The sequence below is a fragment of the Pyrus communis genome, chromosome 15, assembly GCF_041283825.1.
Source record: "Pyrus communis isolate YQ-2024b chromosome 15, ASM4128382v1, whole genome shotgun sequence".
NCBI classification, from domain to species: domain Eukaryota; kingdom Viridiplantae; phylum Streptophyta; class Magnoliopsida; order Rosales; family Rosaceae; genus Pyrus; species Pyrus communis.
The window spans coordinates 26,666,721-26,679,658 of NC_142579.1; the positions used below are offsets into that span (position 1 = coordinate 26,666,721).

Genomic DNA, 12,938 nt, shown 5'->3' on the forward strand with positions numbered 1-12,938 from the left:
CCATTTGAAAAATATAATAACTAATATAATGTCACCCATAAACGACACCACAAACTATTAATAATAAAAATAAAAAAATAAATATGTCTCAGTTATTAATAATAATTACCAAAAGTTAAAAATATATATAAACGTAATATGTTTAGATCTGAGAAATGTGGGTCGGGAAATCACCTCGGCGACAAGGTATTCAAAGACCATGGTGAGGTAAATGGGAGTGCCAGTACTGGTACGTTGGGCGTAGCGTCCCTTTTCAAGGAAACAAGCGATACGGCCGATGAGGAATTGGAGGCCAGTTTTAACTAACTTGGACACCGACTTCTTCCTCTCTCCGCCTATTTTTCCGTCGACGCCCTTGGTGGCTTTCGTGGCTTCCATTCTCTATGAGTTTTTGGGGAAATGAAAACAATTCATTTAGGAAGGAAAACCAATTGTTATTCCCTCAAAATTCAAAAAGTCACTTCTGTTTCCCTACATTTTTCAATCTAAGCACAGAGATCTCCAAACCACACAAATTTTCTCACTGATTTCACATCCAAAACACATCGAAATGAACAAAACCCACATTCATTTTTTCAACCACGGTGTGGGTTCTAAGATTACATGCAAGCTCGAAACCAAGCTAGAAAACGGAAATTGAAATGAGAAGGAGTAGTATGGAGGCTTACCAAATCGAGAGCTTGAGAACTAGTTGGGGTACGCAATGAACAGTGGTGGAACCCATTATGCAGAACTAAGCTAGACTTAGTGTCCTTAGCAGATCTAGAAGCTCTGTGTATGGAAACGGAGAAGTATGTTAGTGGGATAGAGGGAGATGTGCAATGAAAAGATGGAGAAAGGGATAAAACCTGGCTAGTTTTGATTTGTAGGCTAAAGGGAGATCTTTTCAGTGTTTTTCTTTGTGGATTTTCAGAAGAAGAGAAGATGGAAGGATGGGAAATGAAGAAGTCGAGGAAAAAAAAGAGAGAATAGAAAAGAGATAGAAGGATGAAGGAAGGTTGAGTGGGTGGGTACATAGAGAAGCGTAAGGGAGACAGAAAAGAGAGGGGGTGAAAAAGAACCAGTTAGAAAGAAAAAAAAAACAAGAAAAGAAATGAAGGGAGAGAAATGAGTCTTGTGTGTCAGAGAGAGAGAGAGAAAGAAACCCATGTGAAGGAATTGGCCAAAAAAAAATGAAAGCAAAAATGATGTGATGTGTGTGTAAGAGAGAGAGAGTCACGTGAAGTAATGGGAGGAGAAGGATAATGTATTAAAAAGGGGGTTTGATAGATGTTGACAAAAGTGGGTTTTAAACCCAAATAAAACATTCCAATCCCCAAGGCAATTATTAGCGTTGGCTACAACCGACATCGGGTTTTACAATATTTAAAAATAATTATTAATGTCAGGTAGAAGCGACACGATTCTTTTTTTAACTGACACTAACTTTATGTCGGTTGAAAGCAACACGGTTTTCTTTTTATACGACACTGCCATTTAAAAAGATTAAAAGTTATGTCAGTTATAAGCAACATTAACAGGCCTTTATGTATCCTTCTATTAGGTTGGATGGGCCTGAGAGGGTTGTCAGATGTGCATTCTTAGGTACGAAGTTAGTAAAATAGTGTTTCTCACGCAATATGGTGCACGCAGTTGCATTATCAACCAGACAACTAACTTCCCAACTAGCCATACCTAGAAATAAATTAATTGAAACAGTCACATGCAAAAATATAATTCCATTCATTCAATTAATCAATTCGAGAAATAAAGTCCATAAAAATAATTATCCAACGTTCAAAACAAACCAAAACAAACAAATAATTCCAAATACTTAGAAAAAATTGTTCAAAAATTAAAACCATAAGCCTAAAAAAATTGGGGAGGAGTTCGGCCACTAGGGGTAAAACATCCTAAAACATGTCTAAAATTTATTTGTCCATAGGAGCGGATGCCTCCTGAAAATCTGAAACCTCCATGGATGTAGTAGCATCATCAGGAAGTTCTACATGCACAAAGTTAGTCTCACGACGAGAATGATACTTGGCAACGGCCTCAGGGGTACCTTGGCATATGCATGACCAATGATCTTTTGATCCACAGCGGTAGCACACATCCATTTCAGTGGAATCTGAATGAACGGTAGTTTTTCCCTTGTTCTTAAAGCTTCAGGCCTTCGAGGCAAGATGTTGGCGCTTCTGGGTCAAGTTTCCTCTCTTGGGTGGGCCTCTGTTTGGTGGACCTTGGGCCCGTGGTAAGCCTTGCCGCCTTTTTCCATGGTCACGACATGGTTTCCGTCGGTTGTGGCTACTAGAATTTTTCGCATGCACTTCAGGCGCAGCGTTCAAGCTAGTAAGTCGAGCTTAATGATTTTTCATCAAAAGCTGGTTCTGCTTCTCAGTGAACTTCTATGCCCTATATTGTTGCTGCAAGACAATATTGGTGGCATTAAAGGTTGAATAGGTTTTCTCTAATGGATCCTATTCGGTTAAGTCCTCTTTACAAAACTTAAGCAATGATCGGATTCTACAAACTTTAAAGTTATATTCATTCATAGACTTAAAGTCTTGGAAGTGTAAATGCTACCAGTCGTGTCTTGCTTCAGGCAAGTAAATGTCTTTCTGTTGATCGAAATGATCCGCCAGAGCAAGCCAGAGGGAACGTGGATCTTCCTCTGTGAGGTACTTAGTCTGTAGTGCATCATGGATGTGTCTTCGGATGATGATCATTGCAGTAACATTCTTAGCTTTGTCGACGGGTTCATCGTCAATTGGTTCCTCGATAGTAGCTCTAAGACTCTTTGCAGTAAGATGGAGCTTCACTTCTTGGACCCACTTCATGTAGTTTCTTCCAGAGACTTCCAGAGCAGTGAAATCGAGCTTGTTCAAGTTCGACATGTCCTTAAACAAAGGGTACAACAAAACGTGGTTAGTCATATGGAAAGCCATAGACATATATCGTAGAACATTCGTGTTCTATAGACATGTATTGGTTTAATTTATGCATGAAAACTACAGGTTTTATGTGGTAAGTTTTGGATGAAAACTTCGGGTATCAAAGGCACTAAATTAGAAACTACAAGTTCGATTTAGTTATGAACATTTAGTTCATATATAGGGGTACCTACAAGAACACATAATACAATATACAATAAAGTGTAGTGGATTTGTGGATTGCTTCAGGAACCCAAGTGTGAGTGCTTGGGGACTACGAAAGATAGTCAACGGTTCAAAGAAACGAAATAATTTATTGAATTGTTAATGCCAAAAAATGCACTTCAAGCCAATAATTTTGGATTAATTGTCAGAGTAATGGATTATTGGTCACTTTAATTAATTCAGAAGATTGAGACCATTCGGGGTCGATCATAGAAGCAAAAATAATTATAACATTGAGGTTAAAATTATTTAAAATACCAAAAATTAGCATTAGGTTCGAAAAAGCATAACCAAAACACGGTGGGCAACGATGCCATGAGTAGGGCAAAAAGCTAAAAAGGCTTAGTGGGCTCGGGTGGCTGCTAGAAATAGCCCAATTGCATGGCTTCAGGCCACGGACCAAGGGGTAGGAAGCCTAGCAACGAAGCTGCTGGCGTTTTGGGCCAAGACAAGTGTATGAGGCAAGCCCAAAGCTAAGTTTCGGGTCTTGAGCCACAAAGACAAGCCCAGCCATCTAGGCTAGCTTTTAATGTCCCGGGTCGTGGTAAGGGCAAAAGCCCAACAGGCTTCTGGCATACTGGTGTGGGCCGAGGGTTCAGGTCCGTGTTAGGGATAAGCCCAACATGCTTTTGGCATACAAGTTTGGGCTCGGGTTGGACCGGGGCTTTAGGCCCGTGTAGTAGACAAGCCAGGTCGAAGCCTGGTTAGGTCCAAGAGATGTAGCGAGCCCAGAAAGGTTGCGTGCAAGGTCCAGGGCATCGGAATAACGCCGTCCTGAGGTCTGTCGCCACGCGGTTGAGCTTCAGGCCAGCGCAGTGGTCCCGACGATGGTGCTGCAAAGATTCCCTTTTTTTTCTTTTTTTTTTTCGAATTCTAGGTTTAAAACCCTAATCGCTTCTAAATGAATTTTGATTTATTTTAGAAGAATCTGATTGGCAGAAAACAATTGAAAGCCTTTGATATTGTAGAAGAGAGTCTCCTCCTACGATCCTTCAGTTCCTTAGCTTCTGGCAAGAATGTGCTGATAACTTGTTGTAAGCCTATTTGACTGAATTGTATAAAGGACAGAGAGGGAGAAGGGGCCGGTGGCAACAAAGAGAAAAGAGAGATATGTAATTCTGAGGTGTGTGTTGTATCACCCCTTATGCCTTTATTTATGGTAGTATGATAGGTAGAATCCTTACACTAATAGGATTACATTTCTAATAGGAATTAAACTACAAAGGGGAATATACAAGATACTCCTAAATACACTAGGATTTACACAATCACATTCCTAATCCAATAAGACTGCAACAAGAAGTAGATTTTAATGAATTCCTACCCTTTTTTTCTTTGTTTGTCTTTCAAATATCCTTTAATAACATATATGAGTTAGATTAGTTGACCAAAGTACTATGCTTTCTTTTCTAGTATCTAGGTGCGAATTCAGTTTCTTGTAGATTAGAATAGTTTAAAATCGATTATTGTCTTATCAAAAAAGTACTGCTTCAACGAAGAATGTTGTGAGATCCCAAGAATTTATTATCTAAGAAAAGAAATATTTGGAAAAAAAAATGTGTAGATTATTTATTGAGAAGGTATTTATTAAAAAATTGTCGACGTCATTACGAGTTTGTAACATCTTTCGGATCATCTTTCGGAACTTGAATGAATTTTTAAGATAATTTCATGTTGGACCAATGTGTTGATGACACATGGCAGCCACAAGTGATGGAATTAGCCACGTGGAGATCAATTTGACAGCCACCTTGAGAACACTTGTGAGGCAAGTTCAATTTGACAGCCACCTTGAGAACACTTGTGATGCACTTGCCTTGCCACATGTTTTAAGTGCCACTTGCTGGACTCTCCACAAAGAAAGAAACAAAGTGGGGAATTAGAGCAGAAAATGCTTTCTTTTTTCTTCAAAACCCTAAGATTGGAACATAATATTCTCACGTAGATAAAGTTGGAGAATTTAGCTAATTGGCATGTGGGAACGACTGATGGTCTTTCATTTGGACAAGGGCTTTATAACTGAGATCAGACCGTGCCAATTACATGGGATTTCAAGGTTAGTGTATGCTACTTGTGAAGATTATTAAGGACTTGCAGAGGTTTGAATTAATATTGAAGTGTTGAACTACATACTGGGTTTGATAAGTTTAATTGATTAGTAACTTGGTTGATGTGATATTTTATTTGAGGATCAGTTGGATATATTGGTTTGGATTAACTAGTGAATCACGTGAGGTGGTAATGGTGCTCAAGAGTTTGGTGAATAACGTTTGGATAATGGTGAGAAAGTAAAAGCTAAGCTCGGAATCTAGGTAAGGGAAATACGGTAAATCTTTATGGAAATTGATTTTATTAAATTTCGTGAAGTGTTATAATATTTTTTTATTATTTTGATTGATTAATGTAGTTGGATATTAATTGGCTAATTTCTTCAGTTGAGTGTTTACTTGTTATTGGTTATGGAATTATTTCTGAAATTTTATTCGTTGAGAATATATCGTAATACATGTGAAAGATGAAATGATATAATTTGTGCATCATTCATGTTGATGTTGTTAGAACTTCAGTGTTCAGATTGGTCTGGGAAGGAGGGTAATTGGAAAGGACCTTTTGTGTAGTTGAATCTATTCATTGTGAACTAGGTTCCATGCGAGCCCGGTGTGCACATTAGGATAGGATATCGGCAGAATAAATTGTCGATGTAGGTGATTTGGACTAGATATCAATGAATTAGATAAGATGACTAGCAAAAGGGTTTATGAACTTGGGATATCTTATGGGGGTTAGTTTGTATAATAGAATATTCAAACCACCACTGCAGTGGTGAAATGTACGGTATAGAACGTGCAGGTCCACGTGTTTTATAATATAAGTTAACGGGAATAGTTGAAGAGGTTGCATTGCATTCATGCATTGTTATCAATAATGATTTGATATTTGATTATAGATGATGTCATGGAACTTAATTTAATATCGTCAATTTACTGTGGTAAGGTTATGTCCCTATTAAGCTGTTGAAGCTCACCATTTTATTGTTATGCAAGTTTACAAACTAGACATTCAAGAGGGTAAGCATGATGAGATCGGATTAGATGTAAGAATAGAATGTTTATTCATCTATTTACTGTAGAATTGCAAAGAGTTCTTAATTTGTTTAAGAATCATGAGTTATTTTATAGGAGGAAATTTATTTTCCAAACCGTTTCAATTTCCTTTTATTTTTTTAGTTTTTAATTCACGTTTTGGATTCGAGTTCGAGTTTTTATTAACAATCCTAAGTCTAGAGCATGACAAATGTCTAGTTAGTCTAACATTAAAAATGGAGTGTCTTGGGAGACCAGATTTTCTACACCCAAATGCCTATGTGGCCCCTTTGTGGCCCTTGTAAATATGTGACACGTGTCCGCCCACTCACTAATTCTAAATTTGTTATTTTTTTTGTTATCCTTAAACTTCTGTTAACTTTTATTATTTGCTAAATTTGGAAAAAGAAATTGCATAAGGCATACGACGTTTGGACTCTTCCAAATATTCCTCTGTCGTGCAACTCTCCTTCTTCCTCACTACGGCTTCCAAAGTTATCTGTTTCCATGTCCAAGCATTGAACCATGGAGCCAAAAATCCCATGCATAGAGAGGAGATGGATGTTTGTTTTTTTTCTTCTTCCTGGCCTTTGCCCAGATTTTATTTGTGAATGGGATATGTGAAGGGGTTGAGATAAATTAGTCAATAGAGATGGCTGTTTGTTTTTTGTTTCATTGCTAGCCTTTGCCTAGATTTTGGTCTTTAATTCCATTTCGAATTCTTAGTCTCCATGTCCAAGCATTGTACCGTGGAGCGAATAATTTATGTGCAAAGTGTGGTGCACGACATATAACAACAAAAGTTAAACCATGGAGCCAAAAAAGCCCATGCAAAGAGAGTCATCTATTGACTTTCCTCCTGCAAATGCCTAAGTAGAGTACAAGTGCAGAGAAGCACCATGAAAAGGTTCATCGAAACCACTAATATGGTGCATGGTTTTAATCAAGCACAAATGGGTGTTCAATTACAATCGAAGTGTGATGAACAACTACGAATGAAAAGGCTTTTAGTTGTTTTCTTGTCAATAGAGTTAACTTTTGAAAAATCCTCATCGTCAATATGTTCAAATTTTGGAGTTTTTATCAAATAATACGTCATAGTCTTATCTAAAGAAACTAAACTACTAACTAATATCGACTAATCCGTGCTAATACAAACTGACAAATCACAATACCTTGATATAACCATAATAGATGAAAATGCCAATAACTCTGGCAGCAATAAAATGGGATACTAGAGAAGGTCATGAAATTGCATTAATAAATTGATGGCAATAATTCATGTGCTTATCAGCTTACAAACATACAAGACCATGACAAGAATTGAGTGAAATCTTGATTTTAAACCTAAGTAGTTTTGCTCGCTCATACTTTACCATGCGTCTAGAACATATTAGCATGACTCTTTGAAAAATACAGGGACAAAATCATCAGTGCTACAATCCATTTCCACTCATTCTTTACTCTCATCTTACTTATCATCTTGCACGTCCATTTGATGACTCTTCTTGGCTTGTAAATTAAGATCCAAGTAAATCTAGTTCTTCTTCCAGTCGTGTGACTCGTGTTTGCATTCATAAAACATGGAATGAAATAAAATGTATCATTGTTTACATACAGATTACTCAAAATAAAGTAGTTTAAGTTTTTAGATGAACTATATTACCTATGATAAGGTAGCCATGTTCGAGGAACATTGCCGATAATTGCCTACGGTAATATAGCCTCCCATGTGGTTTTGCTAGCGTATATATAAGAAGGCAAACAACATAAATAAAAATAAGTTCAGCAAGTAATATACTTAAAATAATGATAAGGGGAATTACTAAATACACTTTAAAGTGATAATACCTAAGCAAATTGAAATGGTTGTCTAAATTGCATTTGTGGAGGCATTACATTTTTCTCATGGACTGGAAAACTCATGTTTAAATTATTGCCATTAGGAAGCTATGTAGTGCATGGGTTGGAAAAAGAAAACAAATGACTCAATAAATTTAAGACAAAAAGAAATGATAAGCAAACACAAGTTAAAAACTGATAATGAAACTTGAGGATACCTGAACAAAGTTTGTAGGTAACTAATTCATAGTTTGGATTAGGACACCCATGGTTAAATTACAAGCAGTCTGTTCATGGTAGTTGATTAATACAAATAAGTAACTAACTTTAACGCACCCTTATGAAATTATGTCAACAAATTAAAGATAAAACATTCATGTTGGATTGGTAGGGTGGAAGCCATAACACTTTTTATGGCAAGAGCACTTGATATATGCAATGCCTTTTTTTTTCTAGAACTTTTCTTTTTTGTGGCCTTTTCGAAACCACTTTTTGGCCTACTAGATCCACTAACTGATCTTTCTTTAGTTTTAATTCCTCTTACTCTAGTGTTATGATCGTCATCCATATAAATACTTTCTTCAAGAGGAGACACATTATTGACGGCTGGGTAGAGGACTTGAGGAGCTTTTGAATTTTGTTTTCTTTGAAGGATGCATCAACATCTGCCAATATGTTTGTAAGTGCCCTTATAGCAATTTCGTATGCTTGTTGAGATTATGATGCCCTTGTTGCTAGTTAAATATTCAACTGGCATATCTCTCTATAGCGCCTTGCTACTTCTAACTTTGGGTCACTTTCACTTGTAGTCATGCAAGTAGATTTCATTTCATACTTTTATCCTTAACATTTCTTGTCCATCTCTTCATAATGTATTGAGTAGGAATGCTCTTGATATTTTTTGTAGAGTGAACCTCTAAAGCATGAGCACACAACATTCCGGCAAACTCGAACTTCTTACAACTACAAGATATGGTGTTGTCGATTGAGTCATATGTGACAATATGGTATACATGCCTTCCATTAGGAGCAAGTCCATATTTTCTTATTGTACCGCTCTTGCTCAAGAAGTTCAACACACAATCATGAGCTTTACATAGCTCATTTTGAAATCCAGTAAACACAAGTTGCAGGCTTCAAGACTTCAACCAAAAATGACAACGCTGGAGAACTTTAACTTGCTTTAAAGTTGGCCTTTAATTCTTCATAACGGCGATCCTCAACTAGTCTTTGAAAGTGGTTAAAAAAATGCAGCAAATCATGTTTGTAATTGGCATACCTCTTTAGAAAACTATTCATGCTTTCGCTACATTGGCTGGTGGTGATATCAGCACAAAAAAGATGTCGCCCATAGACCAAAGTCCATTTCTCTTTTATGCTAAACATTCCACGTAACCAATCATCACTTTCGAGATTATATCTTTCAAGCATGTTACTCCAAGCATTTATAAATTCTTCTTCCTCTTCATACTCATATATGCAATGGCTAAAGTCTTTCAAAAAATCCTTAAACTCTTCAAAAACACTACTAAGGTGCTTCGCAACATTTTGATATATATGCTAAATGCATAATTGATGACATGCCTCTAGCCATGTTTCAAGCAACGCTTCAGCCATTGCAACATCTTGGTCGGTAAGAATGGTTTGTGGTCTCTTTCCTGACATGGCCTTGGCAAAAGTGTCAAACAACCACATGAATGTTGAGGCAATCGCAACATACAACAACGCATCACCAAGTATAACTGTTTGCTTATGATTATTCACACCAACAAACATAACAAAAGGTCCTCCTTCTTTATTTTTCCTATAGGTTGTATCAAAACATACCACATCACCTAAATAATCGTAATCAACCATCATTTTTGCATTTGCCCAAAAAATATTTGTTATCAGATCATCTTCATCCACTTGTATTGCATAAAAAAAAGTGGGTCATTCAATTGCATTTGTTGCAAATATTCCAACACTCTGCCAATATCCCTTATCTTCATTTCAGTTGTTCGCTTAGAACATAAGTAATTCATATAATCCTCAGGAATAAACCCAAGATTTTCACAGCCACCAGCTTGTCTACTAAAAAATTCAATTGTTGCTTTTGGAGTAATTCTCGACTAATAGCAATATCAGCTAAGGTTTTTCAGGCAACACTATTGTTCTTGTGAGCTCTAAAAAAATGTGTCGTAGATGGGCTTGTTGTCCCATGTGTATGCTCGACAACAAAGTCAACCACAACATACTTACCAGGTATGGGAGAATTTATTTGCAACCTTGCTTGGCACCCAAATCTAGTCTCAGGACGATGATGTTGAACATTAGCATCACGTTTATCAGGTCCATAGTAGCCTTGAGCAGAACAAACAAAATTCATGTCTTTAAACATGTCGTCTTTCCTTCTATGTGCATTACTTCTTCTAATGCCGAAGCCAACATGATATGCATAAGTCTTGTAAAAATTATACGCTTGAACTTTTGTTTCAAACTCCATGCCAATTGTTGGAATGAATTCTTTTTTGTATTTTGGAATGAACCAAAACAATCTTTTCACTATTCGTTATATCTTCTAACTTTTTGTCATTGCACTCACCTTCAAAAAAATTATTCAAGGAAATATCACCTTCGAAATCCATCTTACGATGCGCTTCAATTTGATACTCCATAAAGTTCTTTGTAATGTCTATATTCTGCAAGTAAAAAGAAATATTGTCCACAATTAATTATGATGCTTCCAGAACCATAATCAAAATGGAATAACAGACCAAAATTTGAGCAAAGATCAGCAATGAAAAAAAAACAAAAAACAAACAGCCATATCGATTGACTAATCTATCTCAACCCCTTGACATGCCCATTCACAAATAAATTAAGAAAAAAAAATTTACTTACAATAGCTCATTCTCTAGAGTCATGCTCTACTCTATGCATATGGATATTTTGTCTCCATGGTTCAATACTTGCGACATGGAAACAGAGAACTTTGGAAGCCATAGCGAGGAAGAAAGAGAGTCGCGCGATAGAGGGATATTTGGAAAAGTCCAACGTTGTATTGCTTTTGCAATTTCTTTTTCCAAAAATTTAGCAAATAACAAAAGTTAAGGATAACAGAAAAAATAACAGAGTTAGGATTAGTGAGTGGGTGGACACGTGTCGCAAATTTAGAAGGGCCACAGAGGGGCCACAAGGGTATTTGGGTGTAGAAAATATGGACTCGTGTCTTGGGGGCTTTACTCGATGCATGACAACTTCTCATAATGACATCGTTGTTGCGAATTAGATTGATACATTTTTTATTATAGATTAATACTAAAATAAATGATAGAATAACGAAACTCAAAAGAAAGAAAAATTGCTATTTAATATCGGTCAATGTTGCAATCAATCTATTTAGGAATGTTATCGTGTAAGGGCTGGTTTGGTATTGCTGTGCTTTGAAAAAAAACTGCTTCTGCTGTGCTGTGAGAATAAGCAGCTGTGAAATAAAGCAGCAGAGTGTTTCGTAAACTTTTTTGTAAAAGTACTTTTGAAAAAAAAAAGCAGTATTATAGTGTTTGGTAAATTTTTATGTAAAACAGATGTGAAAAAAAGCCGATTTTTCAAAGCTGGGTTTTGTAGCTTCTTGTTTTTGGCTTTTTTCACCCAAAACTGTGAAAAAAAACTGAAGCTGAATGTTTACCAAACACAAAAACAGCTCCCAGCTTTTTTTGATACTAGCTTTTTTCAGAATCACCTCAGTACCAAATCAGGCCTAAATCTTATCATATCTGACATATCTTTAATAGATTCTATCATATCTCTCAAATTAAATATTATCATATTAGACTTGTAATCATAAATAAAGGTTGTGATGGAATAACACACATCCCCAACAACACATCTCTCTCGTTATCTCTATTGTTGACACACCCTCCCCTCTCTATCCTTTATAATAATTCAATAAATTATGTTTACAACAGTCAAAACATTTTGATCAATTGCACGAAACTCAAAAATAAAATCGAATCCCACCAATCAGATTACAGATTAAGTAGAGTGCATAACTGTTTTAAAAAGCAAGTAAAAAAAAAAAGTTGGGCTGTATTTTATGTTTGGTAAATAAAAAAGTTTTGCCTTTTTAACAATCAAAGCCCATTCAAAGCCGAAAAGCGGAATCAACAAAGACATGTTTTAAACCGCTTTCTTTTTTTCTTTTCTTTTTTTCTTATTTCTTAAACACGGATGAACAATGACTTTTTAATGATTTTTTGTAAATGAAAATCGACTTTTTTCTTTTTGGAACTGGATTCCCTCTGGATCTAATAAATTTGAACTTGCTGAGCAGGTTATTCAGGCATTTGAAATTTGATACAACGGTTGCAAACAAGAAGGCCATCTAAAAGTTATAATAATTATAATCGTTGGATCAAATTTCAACAGTCCGGATCAACTGCTCAGCAAGCTCAGGACATATGAATTTGGAGGGGATCCAGTTCCTTTCTTTCTCTCACATTGTCCCCTTTCTTTCTCCTCGTCGTCTCTTCCAAGCTCTATATAGCTTGTTGTCTCGTGAGATTGAAATCCTTCGCTTGGATGATCAGACAAAATTATGAGTGAGATAGAAGTGTTTACTTCTTAGATTATGAGAGACTACGCATAGATAGATCAAGAAAGGTTTATAAAAATGAAATTAAAATTTGCAGAAAAAAACTAAAACGGGTGTGGCTGCTAGTTGGGAACGATAAATAGAGATGGTTGGGAACGATAAATTAGCTTGTTAGACCCGTGTACGAGTCTGCAATTGACCTTTCACATGATACTTATTTTTTATTTTTCAGTAAAGAAATTAAATTTGTATTCTTTAATTGAAAGATTTTTTTTTTTTTAAATAAAAATAATCAACTTT

At 36.1% G+C, this 12,938-nt stretch overlaps 2 long non-coding RNA genes and 1 pseudogene across 2 annotated transcripts; 1 reads left to right on the forward strand and 2 right to left on the reverse strand.

The window, feature by feature from the left end:
- Positions 1 to 40: 40 nt before the first annotated feature.
- Positions 41 to 1,035, reverse strand: LOC148690796 (uncharacterized). The gene is made up of 2 exons (XR_015957306.1): positions 669 to 1,035; positions 41 to 381 (listed from the first exon to the last, which is right to left on the reverse strand). It is a non-coding gene; the product is annotated as an uncharacterized LOC148690796 (long non-coding RNA).
- A 4,041-nt stretch (positions 1,036 to 5,076) lies between these two features.
- LOC148690797 (uncharacterized) lies at positions 5,077 to 6,895 on the forward strand. Its single transcript, XR_015956632.1, has 2 exons — positions 5,077 to 5,193; positions 5,333 to 6,895. It is a non-coding gene; the product is annotated as an uncharacterized LOC148690797 (long non-coding RNA).
- Positions 6,896 to 8,602: 1,707 nt separating this feature from the next.
- LOC148690798 (protein FAR1-RELATED SEQUENCE 5-like) lies at positions 8,603 to 10,689 on the reverse strand (annotated as a pseudogene).
- Between the last annotated feature and the right edge of the window lie 2,249 nt (positions 10,690 to 12,938).